Source organism: Schistocerca piceifrons, chromosome 8 (assembly GCF_021461385.2).
Source record: "Schistocerca piceifrons isolate TAMUIC-IGC-003096 chromosome 8, iqSchPice1.1, whole genome shotgun sequence".
NCBI lineage: Eukaryota > Metazoa > Arthropoda > Insecta > Orthoptera > Acrididae > Schistocerca > Schistocerca piceifrons.
Window position 1 is genome coordinate 353,147,481 of NC_060145.1, and position 23,436 is coordinate 353,170,916.

The following is a 23,436-nucleotide window of genomic DNA, read 5'->3' on the forward strand; positions in this document are numbered from 1 at the left end:
ATGAGGAAGAAAATTGTGTTTAATGTCCCGTCGACAACGACGTCGTTGGAGACGGAGCACAAGCTCGGATTACGGAAGGATTGGGAATTAAACTGACCATGGCCTTTCAAGGTAACCGTTCCAGCACTTGCCTGAAGTGATTTTGGGAAATCACGAAAAACCTAAATCGGAATGGCCAGACGCGGGTTTGAATCGTCGTCCTCCTGAATGGAGTCCACTGCGACACTTCTCTCGGTTCTTGGTAACTCACAGACAGAATTTCCTGAATCAGTTAACACAGACACTGTTGAGCATATGGCTGTTATAGCTTCAGTGACTACACGTGTTCATAGCAATGCTAGAAATGTACGAAAATATCTTTCCATAGTAAATGTGACAAAAACGAGTTTGCTGATTATGTGAGCAGCCAACAGTAGTTATCTCTCAGGACGCAGGTGTGGACGATAAGTGCACAAAATTCATAAATACTGAAAAATAGGCTTATGTGCTGTCTGTCGATCGCTGTTTTCATTTCAAAGTTACTGTCGCCCATTTTCAGATTCGTTAAACAATAAAAATAAATTTCAATTGGATTCTCATCCAGCGTTTACAATATTAGAAGGGTAAGAAAATTTTAAGATTACAATAAAAAGTTGTATAACATATCACATATCATAGTTACTGTAGAGGGTCGAAAGATGAGACTGAGTAAGTTAGTTACAAGTAGGAGTTTTGCAGTAATGAAGTTAGTTAAAATGTGAAGGAATATTGGGAGCCAGATGTTGTACGTGCGTTACATTCTGTAGCGCAGTTCAGCACTATGACACCGAGGCGTTATTGGCTCGGCGTGGCGCCGAGTTAAGAAACACGGAGGTGAACGCTGTGTCAACGGCCAGCTCGCTCAATTGAGGAGTTTGATGGACTATGTGCGTACGCGCGAAAAGTGCATTTCCGGTAAAAGTGAGTTGAAGATTTGCATGTTTACATCTTCTCGAAGAACAGTTATATTTCAAAGATGTAATAATTCTGTCTTAGACCGTAGTTTTAACATACAGAATCATTCCTTACAACTGAAGATATTTCTTCCATTTGTGATATATTATCCAAAATATGATGAATGGTTTACGCCCTTTTTCCATCAAATCATGATACCTCTACAAAATATCATGAAAACTGAGTTGAAAATTGCTTTTATTATTTTATTAGCCAGTTAAACAGTACACTAACAAAAAATATATGTTCATGGCCATTATAGTTCATGTTCCTGTTCAGAATTACTATCTTCTTGACTGTTTACTCTGTCTAGAAGTTCTTTATACGAGCCTTTTGCTGTATCAGGAAGAAAGCGCAACAGGTCTTGAATGTACTTCAATTTTGCTGCTACTACAGTAGGTTTCTCTATTAATGACAAAAATCAAATATCTTTGGGGAGTCTTGTTGGTTTCTTAATTAACTTAAAGGGTATAAAGACCTTCCAATATGATTTTGAAGCATTGATTGTGCCATCACTGCCAAAATGCATCCTAACATATGACTGCAACTGGAAAGGAAATTTCCCCTATGGCTTTGATAAGAAGAAGCCCATTAAACTTTTCTTCCAGTCTTTAATAAGCTCACTTCCGTCAGTGACTTTAAATGATTCTGGTTTCTCCCTGCATTGTTTAAGGATTATGACATACCCTTCTTTTGAATGTGCAGTTTCCTTCTTCTTCAACTTTCTTCCATAAATGCCAAAATTCCGGTTACACTGACAATATGAATGGCCACGTACTGGGAAAATGTGAGATACTCGTATTCCAAGTGTTTTTGATAACCACCTGCAAAAAGCGATCATAAAAACATTTTTGTTTTACCCTCCTGCAGCATCAGAAAAAAATATATTTTCCTAATATTCTTGAAGTTTTCAAGCTTCTTGAATATAAAGTCGTGAAGGAATGAGCAATCAGAATTTGGATCCTTCTTACCTTCGAACTCCATAAAATCGTCCATTGAGTCAAACAGAGTCAAACAGAGCTTGGATGGCGTGTACAGGTACACCTGCCCATGCAGCTTCAACACGAACAAGTACACATTCTCTTCACATCTTTTTATCTAAATAATTCTTAAGAGCCGGTTTTGACCGAGGCTTTTCGCAAGCTCACTTGGTTGTAAGACAAATACTGGAACTGGAAATCCTTCCCAAATATTCCCATTTGGACTTGCTCTTCCCCACAACCAGCTCACCTAGTACTTGGTTGACAGGTCCCTTACTCTGTAATGATTCATTACTAGAACAGTCCACTGTACCTTTAGGAGCAGACAATGAAAGGTATTAAACAATATTTCAGACTTCTCGTTGCAATTATCTCGACTCATTCAGTAACAGACAACATGCTGTTATTTCAAGTATCCACAAACAATCACACTCTGCCAGAGAAACGTATATGATAATGACAAGGAAGAAAACCATCTGTATCTATATCTATTACAAAAATGCATGTATGTATGTTTCACATCTCTTCCTATACCATTCGATCGGTTTCAACAAAATCTGATATAAGCATGTATCTGGAAACAAACACTGTGGTGGTAGGAATCGCTTATGTTCAACTCGAATGGTGAAGGGAACGAATATGGGGTACCATACAAACGTAACTCAGGAGCAGTTTCAACCAAATTTTATATATGTGACTCGTTATTTGTATACAAACACTATATTTATATACAAATACTGTATTCTATGATAACTCATATCGAACCCATAGTTTTCGTGGTCGCAAGGCTCATGACGGAAGTCCTGATAACGTTTCACACCTAGCGGTGGTTAGGTAATTGGAGGGGGGAGGGCAAAGACAGCGCTGCATCAGTATATCCCTGTAACACCTGAAGGAATTTATACTGAATTTAGCACACACATCATTTGCTGTCAGGAAAAAATTACTGTGACATTAAAACACCCTTATTGGTGAGGGTAAGGTGAAAATGACAGACGCCAATCAGGAACGCGTGGAGCAATTTCTACCAAATTTAATATATACATGACTAACTATTTGTACAAATATACTGTGAGAGTATGATCTCACTCCTACCATAAAGGATTATGGTGACAAGGACAAGAGATGACATATAGAAACGTCCGAAAACGACCTGTTTGAATACATTAAAAGTACGACGCTCAATTTTTATCTTATATACCAGGTTTACCGGTATGAAATGAGCGTTTCTTTGGGAAAATGAAACACTAATTTTGAATTCAAAAGTAAAAACATTTTATTCAAAGTACTGACCATTGTTTTCTATACATTTTTACCACCTTTCTGGCAATTTGTGGACACCACACCAATATAAATGTTCGTCTTTTCAAGCAAACCAATCAGACACACAATTTTCGACTTCTTCGTAGGAATCAAAGTGTTCCTCAGCCAATGCGTGTCCCATTGATGAAAACAAATGATAGGCAGAAGGGGCCAAGTCTGTTGAATACGGCGGGTGGGGTAGCAGCTCCCAGTCAAGTGTTTTACTTGTATCCTGAATCAGTTTTGCTTTGTGTGCAGGTGCATTGTCGTATAAAAGTATTACTTTGCCATGCCTTTGGCCCATTCTGGTCTTTTTTCGATCAATGCATAGTTCAAATTGATCATTTGTTGTCTGTAGCGATTAGTATTCACAGTTTGACCGGGTTTTAGAAGCTCATGATACACCACACCTTTATGACCCCACCAAACGCAGAGCATTGTCTTCTTGCCGAATCAAACTGGTTTTGCAGTCGATGTTGATGGTTGTCCCGGATTAACCTTTGATTTTTCCCGTTTAGGATTCTTAAAATAAATCCATTTTTCATCACCAGTAACAATTCGATACAAAATTGATTTTCTTTCATGTCTTTGAAACAAAATTTGACAAATGGTTTTTCGGTTTTCCATCTGTCTTTCATTCAATTCATGTGGCACCCATTTTCCAGACTTTTGGATCTTTCCTATAGCTTTCAAACTGTCAGAAATTGTTTGTTGTGCAACATTTAGCATTGCTGCCATTTGTTTCTGACTCAAAGTATCATCTTCATCCAATATTGCTTGCAATTCGGCGTCTTCGAACTTTTTTGGTGGTCTTCCACGTTCTTCATCTCTTACATCGAAATCATTATTTCCGAACCGTTGAAACCATCTTTTGCATGTTGCTTCTGATAGAGCATGATCACCATATTCCTCGACAAGCATTAGATGAAACTCTACAGCACTTTTTTTTAAATTAAAACAAATAATTAATGTTTTCCGCAAATCATCACTTTCTGGTATAAAATTTGACATTGTTAACACGATGAAAACGTATGATGTTGTTTGCTCCATGACTTGGCGTATACTAAATATCTTTGACATATGTCATACCAACGAAACAAAAAAATAGAGGCTCGTTCTCAACAAATGTTCCCTATCGACACATTTGTATCTTAACGCTCATTTCATACCAGTAAACTTGGTACGTTGTTCAGTGCATCAACCAAGAGGAAAGAATGAGCACAGTGGAGAGCCACTAATTTTATCAGCATATTTCGGCGAAAGATCATGTATACATCTGAATACCTCAAATACATTTAACATCTCTGGAGTCACGTGGTGGTGAACAGCAGAAAATCAGACATTTGCTAGAATGAAAATAACATATGTGACATCGCCACAAGTAAGAAGCTAGTTCTTAAATAAAGTATTTACTTTAAAATCAAAACACATACATACTTGCATCTTAGAGCCCTCTTTGGAAATTTCGAGAAAAAAAACCGCTTCGTCACAAATATTTCTAATGTGTAAAAAATAGAGAAATAATTTATTTCGAAAAGTATTACTATGTCAATATAATATATTTTGACAACAAACATAAAATATGGGTTACGATCTTGTTACTGCTCGTTGTCTATTTAAAGAATATTTCTAGACACAGTACTGTTATTTATGTTGTTATTTTATTATCTAAACCACACGATACGTGCACATTACCTTAATTATGCTGTCTGTGCTCTAAAAATATTCGAAGTTACTACAGAGATATTTCCGTCTCCAGGACGTGAGGCCACGTGTGCCGGCCCTGCTCAGAAAGCAGCCCTCCAATGGCACGCGCCGCCGCCTATTGGTGACGGGACCCCTTCCCCGCTGCACAGCTGACTGCCCCTATTGTCCGGCCATGACGGGGAAGTGGCACGGGAAGCCCCAGGTGCAGGGCTGCCAACCCCGCCTCTCCGTTTATCCGCAATCAGGCGAGGCAACCGGGGCGGCACTTATCGGGCGCACCGACTCGTGGGCAATCGAGACCAACGACGGGCAAGTCGATGGACTGCCCTGAATGAGCGCGCCCACGCCCGTTTCCACGGCAACCGTCGCATTCACGTCAACCCACACAGAAAGTCTGTCAATTTCAGCTGCATACATGCCAGCCGAGAAATTGTACGTTACTTAAGAATCACCTAGTGAACACCAGAATTCCCTTCCCTATACTGTCATCTGCATAGTTGTATTAAATGTGTGCTAAAGGTAAGGATTCCATTTTCTCTTAAGAGGAGATTATTACTATGTACCACATTTAGCATCCGTACCTCAAACATACAGATGTGTAAATCCTACTCTGTCAGACTGTGAAATGCTGTCTTAGGATTTTCACACTCATAACATACGTTAAATTCGTTTCAATACGACTTTATCAGGTACAATGATATAATAAATTACAGTTATTTCCTGAAACTCATTTCACAATTTAAGTGTTACCTTCTTTTCACGTAAGGCTGACCGTATCGGACATTCGTTCCAGTAGCTGTTCTTTCAGTTCAGGTAACAGCAAAACAGTTTCCAAAGTAAATTTACAAGTCTTGAAATAATAAGTTGCACACTGTGTATTTATCTGCTATATCATTTCAAGAGCACACATTAGTCTTCTGACGTTAACTTGTGGGGTCTATGGAATTTCAAATAAAATTCCTTAAAGTTGGTCCAGCTTAATAAATAACGTCCTCAGTGGTACAAGCAATGCATCAACGGCATAGGGAAATTTTCCAGGCAGGTTAAAATACACAATCATGAAAACAGTTCACAAGAAAAGTGACAAGAGAGACAAACTACTATTATCATTTCCTTACTGAAATGTTTTCCAGCTTATTCAAAAAAGTAATAGAATAATATATGGTCTTCACCCATGGACGTCTTCAAGGAGCTAGGCATTTTAACCGTGCTATCACAATACATATTTTCACTAATGAAATTCGTCATAAATAATCCATCACAATTTGAGACCAATGATGACGAACATGCCTACAATACTGGAAGGAAACTGATCTTTATTACCAATTGGTAAAGCTACCAGTGGCTCAGAAAGGAGTACACCATGCAGCATAAAAAATTTTGATCACTTGCCGAATAAATAAAATGTCTGACAGATGGCGAAGCAAGTTTTAAATCTAATTTAAAATCATTTCTCCTGAACAACTCCTTCTATTTCATTGACGAATTTCTACTTAAAATCTGGTAGCCAGCAAAAAAATCTTGTTTCTAAGTGTAGTTGTATGAGTGCGACTAAAATAGTAACGTGTTCATTAACGTTAACACTAATCATGTATACATATCCTGTAAACGACTCGTTCCACGTCAGTTCGATAAAAGAATCGTCTAAAAGACCTATGGAACATGTAACTAAGTGACTAACTGACCTTAATCGTATTAAGATTTCGACTCACTGAACAATCTGTCGTCTTTTTGATGATATAATCACGAATAATAATCATTCCGGATTGTTCTCTTGTAAATACATTGAGACGTCATTATGACGTTTTAAGTGGAATAGCTCGGAGATAATGTGATGCCGAAAATGGGTCGGACAAGATTCTCCACGTTCAGTAGGTACGGCTACCGCCACAATAGCAAAATTACACGCCATTTTTACACGAAACAAACCATTTAAAATACACACGAATACCAGTAAATTTCACAAAGTTAACACGTAAATAAACAAACACGTCCGTTAACTCCTCTTATTATATTTTATCTTAATACAGACGCGTGTTTCGCATTGATCTCAACGGTTCCTATCAGAAGATGTTATTCTATACCAACATTTAAAACTGTAGCTATCAGAAATATTATGTAAATCTGACAGCGAAATATAAATTCTTAAACACTATCGTTTTATAGTCGTGAATAGTCTAACATACACTTGTTTTACCACAGCTGAAATAAACTGAGTGTAACTTAGATGAGACTGTAAGCAGGTACACTTTTTCACTAAGTCCTAATTTCTTTATGTGCGTTCTAATACTGTTAACACTAAAACCGAATGAGGAAAACACTAATCACTGAATATTTATTCGTATACTGGAGACTTACTTACACGCAGAACAGATTTCTTTATATAATGAAAGTGTCTTAGAGTACACCTCCATATCCTCAGGTCATTGAAAATGCCACTACAGACGAAAAATACGGGACAAACATTGCAAGAAACTAACATGCCTGATTCGTTTTCGTGACTTAAAAGGAGAATACAAATCGAATGTTTATGGTGCCACAGAAACTATTTCGAAGCAGCGATTCCTCTCAATTTACTCAAACACTCTAGATAGCTAATTTCAGAATTTGTACCGTAGTAAAACTATTTACAATTTTCCTCCCTGTCTTTTGTTGGATATTTGCAAAATTTCTGTCCATACATGGTGTTTGATAAGTCTCTCTCATCACCCCACAACCACCGACAAATTTCCAGTTGCTGTAGCCGCATTATTACATAGTTATGAACACTATCAAACTTAATCATTAGATGCACTGTATCTTGAGCTTTCTTTTATCCAGTCCGAGTCAGTACTCCATCCATAATGACTTCCACGATCGGCGCAACATCTACGTCTCATCTTCCTTCAATGAGCGTCTTGCGATCATATATCTAGCTCAAAACGATGCACTAGTGCCCTTTAGATGTCAAAATATATTTGAGGGGGAACGGGTCAAATGAGACGCCATTTGTATGTATAGTAGATTACACTCACCACAGCTCGTAGAGACAGTCACCTGGCGTGTGCCTTTGAGTTAAAGCGCTCCGGTATGCTGAAACGACAACTCTGCTCTACCAGAGACTGAAAACAACGGCAACAAAAAAATTATTAGTCCTGTTTGTACCATTTGTTCATGTCCCACACCTTTCCATACGAAAATTAGTGGAAATAACATGTTGTTTTGTAGGGCGGGCAACCACAGTCAAACTTCGACATTTTTTCAATGAAAATTCCGCTATGACTATATGAATGATTTTTATTAAATCTGCGACCGGTTTCGCACCACGTACCGGTGCATCCTCAGGCAATCGGTACAAAAAATAATATAACAAGAGCTCATATAAAATATTCGATCCCCCAATTCTGAGGTGTAAATTAAACTTTTAAATAGCCAGTTTTTTGAATGAAACAAAAAAGTACGCACATACGCTATTTATAATATAGAAACGTTGAACATTGCCCTGTAGCCACTCCCCACCATTCACGTCCTATATACCGTCATCTGGTGAAAGCAGTAGTTAATATTTAAAAATCTTTTTTTCAATTTTTTTAAATGATAGGAGCGGCAATGACCTAGAAAATAAAAATAAATTACGATGCTAATAAAACTCCCCTAATACGAACGACGGAGAGTGGAACATTATCATTAACAAACAGCGGAATTAGGGCCATATAAACATATCAGAACATACCGTGCAAGTTGAGAGGAGCCGCACGGCAGCGGACACGGCCTGACTGACCCAAACCCGGAAAGCGCTCACCTAGTGGCGCGAGAATCGCCAGAGATCGGATGACGTTACAAGGTGTGATGAGTGGGAGGTGCTGAACGTTTGATAAACAGTTCCTTATGTCTATTTTTGTAAAACGTCTAATACCATACTAGGTGGCTAATACAAAAAATGGGCAGTTAGCTAAAACCATAAGAATAATAAATGTGGTGACTCTGAATGCGTAAGGCCCGGAGTAAGCATAAAAATATATTGGACAGAACCTACTAACAAGTAAGCTATAGGGGTAAGGCTACCTGTTTAAGTAATCAAAATTTTCTAAAAGAGCTTTGTGCCTCAGATCGGTCTGGGCATTAAGCGAGGAGCGAGGGGATTTCTTCAGAACCCTGAAGTTTTCAAGGTCTTCGAAAACATTAAGCGTGTTGCCCTTACTTTTCAAGTGTAATGGAAATGATCCAAAGATCACAGACATCCATCAATTGAAGAATCTTGAGGGGCTACGACTGTTCGAGTCAGTAACATTCTTTAGCTCACACAGGTGATGGTGGTAAAGAACAGTCACTTCAAAGCCAAATATCTAAAACCGAGATCTCCAGGCTAAAATGAATTTTTCAAACGACATGGAGTCAAGACAGCTCTTCTTGTAGCCCTCTATTTATAAACTTTGGAACTGTTAGTAAGATCTGTCAAATCAATACTGAAGGCATAAATAAATCAAAGTGCCAACTCTCACAGAAAATCTTATCAAAATATAACATCGACGTTGTTACTGTTCAGGAAACCCATACTGAAAATGAAAATCAAATATATCAGAGAAGAAAAATTCCTAACTTTGATTTACTAGGAGCAAGTAAGTGGCTTGTGAAGTGGCAACATACGTACGATCTTCAATCATTAACTCACGTGTATGCTCTGTATCTGATCTCAATGACATCTACGAAGTTGTAGTAAATATTGGATAACTCGCAGTAATTAATATGTAGAAAGTCCCAGTTATCTCTCAACTTCCACAGTTCATTCTGATATCACAACACCCCGCCATATATCTCGGAGATTTTAACAGTCGCCGCACTCACTGGTAGTAATAAGAAAATTATGAAAATGGTGAAAAATTGTATGTGAAATCTTATGGGACTTAACTGCTAAGGTCACCAATCCCTAAGCCTACACACTACTTTACCTAAATTATCCTAAGGACAAATACACACACCCATGCCCGAGGGAGGACTCGAACCTCCGCCGGGACCAGCCGCACAGTCCATGACTGCAGTGCCCCAGACCGCTCGTCTACTCCCACGCGGCGAAAATGGTGAAGCCGTTGCAACAAATTGTGCAGAAGACAGTTACTTACATTTGGTGTTTAATGCAAAAGATTAAGAAATGTTTGCATCAGCAGCGTGGAACACGTGTATGATCCCGCTCTATGCTTTGTAACAAAGAATCAGAATAAATTACCTCTCCAATGTTTCCAGTTCTTATTACGAGATTTCCCAAGCAGCCAACACCCTCCAATCCTGATTGAAATTGGTAAAGTAGCCTAGTAGCATCACGCTTTCCACGACCTACAAGGAACTCTAGAAAAGGAAAGTGGGATGTATTTGCTAAAAGTCTGGACAAATGTCTTGGCTGGATCCCCCCAAAAGCAAGTAAGTATGAGAGGCTTGTTGTAGCTATGGTAAGTGCAGCAGAGAAACCAATCGCTATAGGCTGCCGCAAGCAATATATTCCAGCTTGGAATGAAACTAACGAGAAATTTTTAAAAACGGGTAACCCGGAAATAGCGTATTATCTACGTCAGAACCTCGATACATCCAGACGTAGTATGTGGATAGAGACTGTTGAGCCACTCAGTTTTGAAGTACAAAGTAGAGATGCATGGTCATTTTTAAGGAAGTTGGGCAGAAACAAAATGAGAGTGAGGGACAACACTATTATACCAGGTAATAGGACTGCATCTCACTTACTTTCCACATCCATAGCTCTAAGGGATAAAACTCCTACCAGATACATCAGGCATGTTATTCCAAAAGAACAGCAATGAACAACCTGACTCTTCAAGAACTTTCTCTGCATCTGAAATTTCTACCGTTCTAATAGCTCCAAGACTACGAAAGGCACCGGGAAGTGATGAAATCCTTCACGAATGTCCTACGCAGTGGGAACTACGCAAAAGGGTAGCTGGCAGAATTCTTCTCCGACATTATATCTCGTTCCGTCCCACAAAAAATGAAACAATCAAAAACCATAGCAATATTCAAACGCAGCAAGGTGTCAAACCAGCAAAGAACTATCGTCCAGTCGCACTATTGAGCACTATTTATAAAGTCCTACAAACAATTCTATACAGTCGGATTAGTTCAGTGATCTTTCAGAGCCTTCCTGTTGAGTGTTGTGTACATAGTTCCGCGTAGTCAGCGTGTACACAACTTTCACACTAGAGCGCGCCCCATTAAGCACAACAGCGCAGGCGCAGCGCTCGTCCATCTCCGTACTACGAGATGGCGCTGTCTTAGAGACGGACCAAATTCTACTTCCGCCGATCAGCGTATTAATATGTAATGCAGCCAGTGAGATTGCTGCTAACATAGAACCTTTTCTCCTCGTGGATCACACTCGCGTAGTGATACCTGAACGTGTGAGGTATTATAACAAGTGTACAGACCTCCGATTAATCAGTCTGCACCAGTCTGAACCAGTCTGCATTAGTCTGTACCAGTCTGTAGTCAAGTCTCAGACAGCGCCTAATAAGATTACCATATTCCTGTACATAGCCATGAAGATAAATGAATAGATAGTTTGTCAAGTATCAGAGATATGTGAGAATAAGATTAACGTACCAAGACCAAAGGAACTTCAGATTGTCAATTGTAAACAGCATCCAGAATCAAGTTATGTATAGTCTATGCCTTTTATTATTTTAATAAATGTGTGTGAAAATTAATCAACTTCTGTTTAAAGTTGGTCACCGTCAATCTGCTACTCTAAGCGTGCAAGTGGCATTTCTATCGTCTGACCTAACGTCAGAAGATAAACACGCCACGATAAGACCACAAGACATATTGCTGACACTCGCCTTCTTTGTTAGAGCGACAAGTCAAATAATCTGATGGTGTGTGTATCGATGGTCTTACAGTACGCACACCACATTGAGCAAGCTATATTCCGATAGCAACGAAATTGCGCTGATCAAGATTTATCATTAACAACACTTATTGAAGTAGGATACTACATGAACCAGAAAATATCACTTGCTTTCGTTGATATAAGTGCAAACACTTTGGATACGTGAGCTGCTTTAAAAAAATTTTACAACTTGTTCCATGCAGATGGGCAACAAAACTAATTGACAACATGTTAGCTGGAAGGAAATTTACCGTAACAACAGGAAAAGACACTTGTTGGCCACGAGTACTGAATTATGTACATCTTGGCACGATGCACTCCGATTGGCCATGGTATTTCCCTGTTGCCGTTCGTCGGTTGACGGGCAGCTCTATGGTTGTCGGTTCACACGTACAAACGTCGCTCGCCACGTCACTGCCCCAACGTGATACACACGTGTCGAATAGGTCTTCCTCTTTGTCTCCCATTCACGTCGGAGGCATCCACACGGAAACTTCGCTTCAGAACACACACACGTCACCTGCGATTTAGTCATACGGTAAGCACGGCGGCACAGTATTCGTTTGAAGAACGAGATATGGTTTTTGTTTATGGACTAGCCGACGGTAATGCGCATGAAGCTCGACAGTTGTATGAGGAACTGTACGCAGCAAGACGCCACCCACACCCGCAAACGTTTACATCAATTCACTGCGACTTGAAGAAACAGGCCTGTTAGCGGGATATCACGGTGATGCTGGACGACCTCAAACACGACGGACGTTGCATTTGAAGAGACTCTTCTCGAGCGCTTCGAGGAAGCACCTACGACAGGTACTCGAGCGGTTGGACACGACATATCACTCATCGCTTAGTCTGGGAGGTTTTTAGGGATGACGGCCAGCATCCGTTTAGTTTCGACCCTGTCTAAGACCTAAATCCTGTGGCCGACTATGAACACGGGCTAGGGTTTTGCCGGTGGTTTCTGCGACGTATTGCACGAAATCCCGATTTCCCCGCCATTGTCTTGGTTACCGACGAGTGCATCTTCCATCGGGATGGCCTTTACAACACTCGAAACGTTCATTACTGGGCAAGGGGAAATCCTCACGTCACGTACGTCCACGGTCAGCAGGAACGATATTCGCTCAACATTTGGGCAGGCATTTTGGATAACCATCTGATTGGGCCGGTCCGTCTACCTCCTCGACTTACTGGGGCCAATTACCTTCTCTTTTTGCAAGAAACTCTACTCGGCCTGCTGGGAGATATGCCCCTGGACATACGGCTACGCATGTGGTTGCAGCATGATGGGGCGCCCGCACATAACAGTCGTGCTGTGCGCGGATATTTAAGTAAACTCTTCGACGGTCGGTTAATTAACAGAGGTGCTCGTAGAATATGCCCCCCCCCTCCCCCCCCCGGATCACCAAACCTCACGCCACTAGACTTTTTCTGTGGCGATTCTTCAAGGTTCTAGTTCACCCACACAGACGAGAACCACCTAGAAACGAGGAGGAATTAATGGATCGCATTCAACATGCCGCCAGTCACATCAGGGGAATGCCAGGAAACTCTGAAAGAGTAACACCTTTACGTGTTACCAAATTTGTGTCGCGTCATAGGGTCGCCAGTTCGAGCACCTGCTTTAAGTAAACAATGTCCTAGCTACAAAAAAGGCCCTTTTCAGGGCCGACACAATTTGTAAAAGACTTTCTGTATGCGAACTAACAGCTGTTGACGGGTTTGTTCCCGGTACGTCTTATCATGAAACTACAATGGATGTGTCGGGACCCCGGCAGATTCGCCCCCAGGCTCCCAGAGTGGAAGACTGGCGCATTATCACCGAGCATGTGTGTCGCCTGAGATACATCGCGATCTCCGTCAGACAAAGCATTCACTCTGATACTCTGTCCAGAGCATCCGGCAACAGGGCAATCCCGCTGCCAATCGGAGCACTTGGCGCCAAGTTTCAGTGGTTTAAAAATTGTGCGTTGTCGACCTAAACAACGTTAGTAATTTCGGTTTCAACTGGCGTGAGCTATCCAAAGTTAAAATTTCGTGACACATTTTTTCTCCACCCTATCTTTCAATAAATAAATATATATATATTCCTCCAACATAGTCCAGAAAATTTCGGTATTCGGACAACTAGGCAATAGTTATCCAACGCAAAACCTTCGAAACACCTGAAGGAATCCTAACTTCTGATCTAGACACGTTAAACTAATATTTCTCTAAATGGACGTTACAACCAAATTCATGTAAAACAGAAGTTGCATGCTTTCATCTGTTCAAGAGAATGGCACAAAGAGTCCTTGATGTCTAGTTTATAGGAGACAAACTTCATCGTAAGATACGTCAAAAATTCCTCAGGCTCAGGTTATATAAGACCCTTTGTTTTGAGGAACACTTGACACAAACATATGCTAAGCTCAAAAGCAGACACAACGTCATCCATAAACTCGATGGCAGTTGTTGGGGATCGCTGTCAGACATTCTTCGAGTTTCGGTACACGGATTCGTATACTCAACAGCAAAGTACAGTGCGCCTCTCTGGCTTAATAGCCCATACATAAAAAAGACGTACAACTTAACAAAGCCATGCTCATTGTTGTATCTAATCCCACATTCTGTTTAACTATCTTGTGTCACTTTCCACTTCCCAATATTAGACGGGAGAGCGCGCTATTGCATGAGTACCAGAACAATGTATTCAAAACAAGACATAGCACACTTATTACAGCAGTCAGGACTGTTACAGAAATTAAGCTGATTCCTATTGAGGAATGAAATGTTGCTGGCAACAAGTCTGTCCACCACAGTGCCTGAAACGGCCCTGCATCCAGAAGAAACCCCCTAGATTTGACCAGCATCAAGCAATTTGGAATACCCTGAACCGCATTCGAATGGGCCATGTAAGATGAGCAGATATTCTCCATAAGTGGGGCAAATCTTAATAACCATCTTGTGACCGTGTTGCAGAACTACAGACAGCTGCTTATGTTGCATCAACATGTTCCACACGTACCTACAAGGGTTCTTTCGAAGACTTCCCGATAGCAGAGAATGGTAAAATACATAAAAGACCTTGATATCCGTCTACAAAAGTTGTCATTTGCGTTATTTTATGCTGTAGAGCTGTGCTGAAACTTTGACATGTAGCAGACAAGTAATCATTGCAAATCTATTGCCATTCGATAATTGAATAATAATAAATGTATAATATTAGAAAACATTCTGAGATACCAAATAATGAGGTCTCTTGAACAGAATTCCGAAAACATCGATCATGTAAACCCCACTTATGTTATATGACGTCCTGAAAGCCACGGATCAAAGCAGTTCAGGCAGATGTTCAAATGTGTGTGAAGTCTTATGTGACTTAACTACTAAGGTCATCAGTCCCTAAGCTTACACACTACTTAACCTAAATTATGCTAAGGACAAACACACACACCCATGCCCGAGGGAGGACTCGAATCTCCGCCAGGACCAGCCGCACAGTCCATGACTGCAGCGCCGAGACCGCTCGGCTAATCCCGCGCGGCCTTCAGGTAGATGCAGTATTTCTCGACTTCTTAAAAGCTTCACTCAGTACCATACGTAATCTTATCGTCGAAAGTATGATCGTATGAGATATGAAGCGATATTTGTTGAAGGACATTGTGAGGGCTCTACCTCGTCTGTTTTTTACAAGTAGTTGTTTTATTTATTTGTTTACTTAACTTGGTCAGATTAGGGCCTTAAATCCATCCCTTATATCGAACCGAACTTTCACACGTACAGTAGTTTTTTACATTATAGTTCCCTAATAAATAAGGATAATTTTAATACGGCAGATAGTGATAACTCAGTATTAATATAACTGAAAATTATTTGTACGTATGTAAAGAGAATGTGAACTAAGAGCTAATAAAGTTAACGCTGGTGGTACTGCTATTACCGTTTGTACTTCTGCCGCTTTAATAATAATATTCATAGTAATTATACTAATAGCGATACTGGCAGATACGAAATTTACTTATGGGTGTACAAAGGCTATTACTGACAAAGCGTTTTCTGAGAGAAAGAAATTTAAATAGACTGCACTAGATAAGAACATCGGGAAACGAGGAAGATTTGGTTGGAAGGAATGCCGTTCGAGTAATGACGGCGTACGGGGACAAAGGTAGACATTAGTCATATGATATGTCATTAACTGTCTTTGAAGCTGGAGATGTTATCCTGTCCTCTAATATAATGAGGGAGGTTATTCCAAAGTCTGGTTCCTGTTACTGAAAACGACTTCGAGAAAGCGGGTAATTGATAGTGGGACAGAAATGAATTTGTTCTGACAGTAACGAGTATTTCTGCTACGTTGTTCAGACAAAGGCATTAAGGTCGAGGAGAGACATGGGAGATACAAATAAAGGCGACAGAGTGTATGGAAATCTTTGGGTTTTGCTATACATAGTCTGGATAGTTGCGTATAAGACGGAAAAATATAATCAGAGTGTCGAACGTCACTGGTATATCGGATACGATCATTCATCACCAGTTCCAGGCGCCATGAGATTTCCTGAGAAAGGCTTCACTGGATAACATCGCTGTAATAAACAACTGGAAGTATAAACATTCGTAAAAGTCTCATTTTCAAGTCGAAAGGGAAGAGCTTTTTATACTTTTGTGGGGCATGAAGAGATGCTGATACTTTCTTATACATTGCAATAGAGATCCCATTTAAGTTTTCGATCTGTCATTACTCCTAGACACTTTTCTCATAGAAACAAGTTCCTATTTGTACCATTTAACGCTAAAGATGGTTGGGTTTCGGCATATTTCGAGCTAATGAGCCTCTTGTGAACTACTAGGATCGCTTGCGTTTAGGATGGACTGAGCTTTTACCTCTACGTTCTGTGCCCATTTCGATAGCGCACACGGGTCAGTACTGAAATTCTCTATTACTGTCTTTCAGTCTGTTGGTTTTGCACTTAGATACAAATGGAGGTCATCGGCATTCATGTGGTATTTATGGTAGAAGAAAACTGATAAAACATCGTTGACTTATAATAAAAAGAACACAGGACGTAATACCGAGCCCTTGGGGACTTTTGATACTATATGCCTTCATTGTGACTTTATTGCACCATACACACTGCTGGCGAGACGTCAGCTATTAGGAAAACCATAACACTGTGCTTGGAGAGAAATAATTCAGACTGCCAAGATTACCAAATCAGACGTTGAAGTCGACAGTGCCAGAGGCTTTGCTAATGTGTAATAAGCACAGGACAGGTGCTACTTGTCTATCCATGGCAAGCTTATGATCGTCTCTTATTTTTATTAAAGCAGACATTGCGTTGCGATTTTTGAGGAAATCTTGTTGGTATTTGTCTATAACGTTGTTTGTAGTCAAGTATGTGGTTAGATGCTGGTGGACTATACGCTGTGAGGCCTTGAACAGCTCCGTATGAATGCATATAGGCCGTTAATTTCTGTAGTTCCATACGGTTTGCCAAAATTATCCTTATAGGCCATTCTCAAATACTGTAGGTGCCAACATGTGGTAATATATCCTATTACACAGGTCAAAAAAGTTTTGCATCATCTCGGTTCCGAGAGTTCCGGAACCTGTACAGAAAATTGGAATAGAGATCAACATAAACGTCATTTACGCCCTTTTTATTGCTCATGAAAATCACACATTGCATGTTGTACCACCATACAACGAGACCTTAAGAGCTAGTGGTCCAGACTGCTGTATACACCGTTACCTCTAATACCCAATAGCACGTCCTCTTGCATTGATGCATGCCTGTATTCCTCGTGGCATACTATCCACAAGTTCATCAAGGCACTGTTGGTCCAGATATCCCACTCCTCAACGGCGATTCGGCGTAGATATGCTGCCGAAATGGTCGCACAATCAGTCGGCGGATGGCATTCACGTATCGTACAATCGTTACGGCGCCTTCTATGACAACCAGCGGCGTACGTTGGCCCCACATAACGCCACCCTACAACAGCAGGGAACCTGCACCTTGCTACACTCGCTGGACCATGTCTCTAAGGTGTTCAGCCTGACTGGCTTGTCTCCAAACTCGTCTCCGACGATTGTCTGGTTGAAGGCATAAGCGACACTCATCGGTTAAGAGAACGTGATGCCACTCCTGAGCGGTTCATTCGGCATGTTGTTGGGCCCATCTGTACCGCGCTGCATGGTGTAGTGGTTGCAAAGATGGACCTCGCCATGGATGTCGGAAGTGAAGTTGTCCATCATGCACCCTGTTGCTCACAGTTTGAGTTGTAACACGACGTTCTGTGGTTGCACGGAAAGCATTATTCAAAATGGTGGCGTTGCTGTCAGGGTTCCCCCGAGCCATAAGTCGTAGGTAGTGGTCATCCACAGCATTAGTAGCCCTTGGGCGGTCTGAGCGAGACATGTCAGCGACAGTTTCTGTCTCTCTGTATCTCCTCCATGTCACTCCGAGAAGCCTGGCACTTCGCTTATTGAGATCCCTTCCTGGCACAAAGTAACAATGTGGACGCTATTGAACTACGGTATTGACCGTCTGGGTATCGTGAACTACAGGCAACACGAGCCGTGTACTTCCTTCCTGGTGGAATGACTGGGACTAATCGGCTGTCAGACCCCTCCGTCTAATAGGCGCTGCTCATGCATGGTTGTTCACATCTTTGGGCGGGTTTAGTGACATCTCTGAACAGTGAAAGGGACTATGTCTGTGATGCAATACCCACAATCAACGTCTATCTTCAGGAGTTCTGGGAACCGGGTATTTCGAAACTTTTTTTTGATGCCGCGCGGGATTAGCCGAGCGGTCTTGGGCGCTGCATACTTTAGTTTAAGTAGTGTGTAAGCTTAGGGCCTTAGGACCTTAGCCGTTAAGCCCCATAAGATTTTACACACATCTGAACATTTGATTTTTGATGTGTGTATTTAGCATCGGTCATGGCAGGTCTGACAGCGACCAGATATACGTGCAAGCGTCAAATGTACTAAGGAATATTTATTGAATACAGTAATAGTCATCGTAGATACTCTTGTCGGGTTCCTAAGCACTTTGTGCACTTACTTTATTTGTTGGAAATGACGTGTGGCTAGGGCCTCCCGTCGGGTAGAACATTCGCCTGGTGCAAGTTTTTCGAGTTGACGCCACTTCGGCGACTTGCGTGTCGATGGGGATGAAATGACGATGATAAAGGCAACGCAACACCCAGTCCCTGAGCGGAGAAAATCTCCGACCTAGCCGGGAACCGAACCCGGGCCGTTAGGTATAACATTCCTTTGCGAGGACCACTCAGCTATCAGGGGCGAACTACTTTCTTTGTTAGAAATCACTGAGCACACAGCATGTTATCTTGGATGGAGAGTCATTTACAGATGTAAAAGTAACTTCAGCTTTATCCCAGGGAAGTGTGCTGGGACCCTTGCTATTACTGATGTGTATTAATTGAACTCCGTGCGAAAAGACCTCGGAAGGCCCACAGGTACCGATCGTCAACCGTGCCATTCTCAGCTGTTAAGCGTCATTGGATATGGATATGGAGGACCATGTGGTCAGCACACTGCTCTCCGGCCGTTGTCAGGTTTCGTGACCAGAGCTGATATTTCTTAATCAAACAACTCCAGAATTGGGGGCTGACTGCACCCTGCATGCCTACAGCGCTCGGCAGACCCCGAACTTTCATCCATCCAAGTGCTAACCAAGCCGGACAGCCCTTAACATCGTTGATCTGTTACCGCTGTGGCAAGGTCACTGGCAGCTGTGTATCAATTCCTTACTAACAGTAAACTGAGACTTTTTACAGATGACACGCTTATCTACCAAAAAGTCTGCAAAGATTTTCATCAGATCTTTATATGATTTCACCGTGGTGATAAACCTGGAAGCTTTAGTTCTGTGTTCATAAATGTAAAATTTTGCGCTTGAGAAAACGAAAACCATAGTATGCTATGATAACAGTTTCAATGAGTCATAACTGTCATCAGTCAACTCAGACAAATACTTGTGTGAAATGAAACGATCACATAGGTTCAGTTGTAGGTAAAGCAGGTGGCAGACTTCTATTCGTTGATGGAATATTAAGGAAACCCAACAGAGCACATTGTGGTTGGGGTTCAGTTACTATTTGGGCAGCCATGCCATGGTATTCTACTTATTCTCCCAAAAGTGAAATATGGCGGGGGTTCCGTGACGATTTGGGCAGCCATGTTGTGGTATTCCACTTACTCTCCCAAAAGTGAAACAAGCGGGGGTTCCGTAACGATCTGGGCAGACATGTCGTGGTATTTCACTTACTCTCCGAAAAGCGAAACAAGCGGGGGTTCCGTGATGATTTAGGCAGCCATGTCATGGTATTCCAGTTTCTCTTCAAGGTCGTGCCACAGTTTGATGTTAACCATTTTGGCTAATCGGACCCAAGACGACAGGACTGATTTTATGAGCACAAGGATGAATTGTCGCATCTCCTCTGGCCGCCCACAGTCAACAGATCTAAATATTACTGAGCCTTTGTGTTCTACTTTGGAGAGGAGGGTGCGTGATCGCTATCAAATGGTTCAAATGGTTCTGAGCACTATGGGACTTAACATCTAAGGTCATCAGTCCACTAGAACGTAAAACTACTTAAACCCAACAAACCTAAGGACATCACACGCATCCATGCCCGAGGCAGAATTCGGACCTGCGAGCGTAACAGCAGCGCGGTTCCGGACTGAAGCGCCTAGAACCACTCGGCCACATTGGCCAGCGTGATCGCTGTCATCTCCGTCATATTTACCTGACTTATCGTAATTTTGCAGGAAGAAAAGAATAAGATTCCCTTGAAAACCACACAGAACCTATGATTATCCATTCCGAGGCTAGTGAAAGCTGTTTTGAATGCCAATGGTTTTTCTACACCGTACTGGGCATGGTGATGTGTTGGGTTTGTGGTGTTTCTATATTTTTGTCCCCTCCCCGTAGTTTAAAGGTCCAACTTTAAGTGATGAATCCAAGAATATACATAAAAATCTATATCTCTCCCACAAGGATCGCAAAGACAAGATTAGGCCAGCTACAGCGCACATAGAGGCGTTTGAAACACGTTTCAAACCGCGATCCGATTTAAGCATGAATGGAAAGCGTTAGGAACAATGGGAACTACCCTCTGCCATGTACTTCACTGTTGTGTACAGAGTATGGATGTAGATGTAGATGTTGATGTAAATATAGATCTAGATATGGCGTTCCTATCCTCTCAAAATATATTTGTGGGTTTGGTTGCTCCACTGTTCTGATTAAAACTGACCATCTTGTACTTTGTCCATTTATTTTTTGACTCGGTTACATAAAACCGAACAACAAATGCCAGTTTCTCGGTCTTCACATAAAAAGTAATGTGCTGCAAACACAGAGTTCCCGAAAACTGTTCATCAACGCAGCTCTAATTTCATTCCGGCAGCTTTCTTCCATGGAGAAGTCTGCCTGCGTCCGAGTCGGCCTGTGCTCTGCATCTTTTATGCTTCACTCATTTTAGGAACGTAGAGAACAATCTTCATCTCTTATTATATCATCCTCAATGTCTTTTTTCCGCATTTGAGCTGCTTGCACTTCAGCTATTGGTGGGTTTGACTTTGCGTCAAGAGTACACCGTAAACTCATTAAGCAATATTATCACAAAGTCACCACGAGTCTGCATAACATTACCCACACTGAGAACTCTCAGAAACAAATTCTTAATATCGACTTAATCCTTGAGCTCAGTTAACACTTGTTCTATGGTAAGTTCACGTGGAATCACAGTCTCTCGTCGCCAAACGCAACACAGTTTACTGACCACATAAAAATGCACTTGAAGCACTGTAACACGCCCATTGACTCGGATGTTGGTAGTGCAGCCACGTCGTCCACAGTAAGTCCAGCCGTAATTACACTACTGGTCATTAAAATTGCTACACCAAGAAGAAATGCAGATGATAAACGGGTATTCATTGGACAAATATATTATACTAGAACTGACATGTGATTACATTTTCACGCAGTTTTGGTGCATAGATCCTGAGAAATCAGTACCCACAACAACCACCTCTGGCCGTAATAACGGCTTTGATACGCCTGGACGTTGACTCAAACAGAGCTTGGATGGCGTGTACAGGTACAGCTGCCCATGCAGCTTCAACACGATACCACAGCTCATCAACAGTAGTGACTGGCGTATTGTGATGAGCCAGTTGCTCGGCCATCATTGACCAGACGTTTTCAATTGGTGAGAAATCTGGAAAATGTGCTGGCCAGGGCAGCAGTCGAACATTTTCTGTATACAGAAAGGCCCGTACAGGACCTGCAACATGCCATCGTGCATTATCCTGCTGAAATGTAGGGTGTCGCAGGGATCGAATGAAGGGTAGAGCTACGGGTCGTAACACATCTGAAATGTAACATCTACTGTTCAAAGTGCTGTCGATGCGAACAAGAGGTGACCGAGACGTGTAACCAATGGCACTCCATACCATCAAGCCGGGTGATACTCCAGTATGACGATGACGAATGCACGCTTCCAATGTGCGTTCACCGCGATGTTGCCAAACACGAATTCGACCATCATGATGCTGTAAACAGAACCTGGATTCAGCCGAAAAAATGACGGTTTGCCATTCGTGCACCCAAGTTCGTCGTTGAGTACACCATAGCAGGCGCTCCTGTCTGATGCAGCGTCGAGGGTAACTTCAGCCATGGTCTCCGAGCATATAGTCCATGCTGCTGCATACGTCGTCGAATTGTTCGTGCAGATGGTTGTTGTCTTGCAAACGTCCCCATCTGTTGACTCATGGATCGAGGCGTGGCTGCACGATCCGTTACAGTCATGCGGATTAGATGCCTGTCATCTCGACTGCTAGTGATACGAGGCCGTTGGGATCCAGCACGGCGTTCCGTATTACCCTCATGAACCCACCTATTCCATATTCTGCTCATTGGATCTCAACCAACGCGAACAGCATGGTCGCGATACGATAAACCGCAATCGCGATAGGCTACAATCCGACCTTTATCAAAGTCTGAAGCGTGATGGTACGCATTTCTCCTCCTTACACGAGGCATCACAACAAAGTTTCACGAGGCAACGCCGGTCAACTGCTATTTGTGTATGAGAAATCGGTTGGAAACTTTCCTCATGTCAACACTTTGTAGGTGTCGCCACCGGCGCCAATCTTGTGTGAATGCTCTGAAAAGCTAATCATTTGCATATCACAGCATGTTCTTCCTGTCGGTTAAATTTCGCGTCTGTAGCACGTCATCTTCGTGGTGTAGTACATAGTTGGAGGAAGCAGGCTGCATCTACGTTCCGGAACGACACTCGATATAGAGCACTGTAGTTCGGATAGTGCCGTTCTTTGATCCGCAATGCTTTATTTACGGCAGAAACCATTGCCTCTGCTGGATCGCAGTGATCATATCGATATCGGCACTGTTCATGTTGGAGGCGTTCACAGTAATTTGACGTAACCTATTCTGCAGATAATGGAAAAAAGACCTTAAATTTGGTCTTGAAGATAGGAGGTATCTTATTAACTGCCTTCAATCATTGCAGAATCCTATTGGAAATGCTTACTGAGCAACACACATATTTCGGAACGTCACA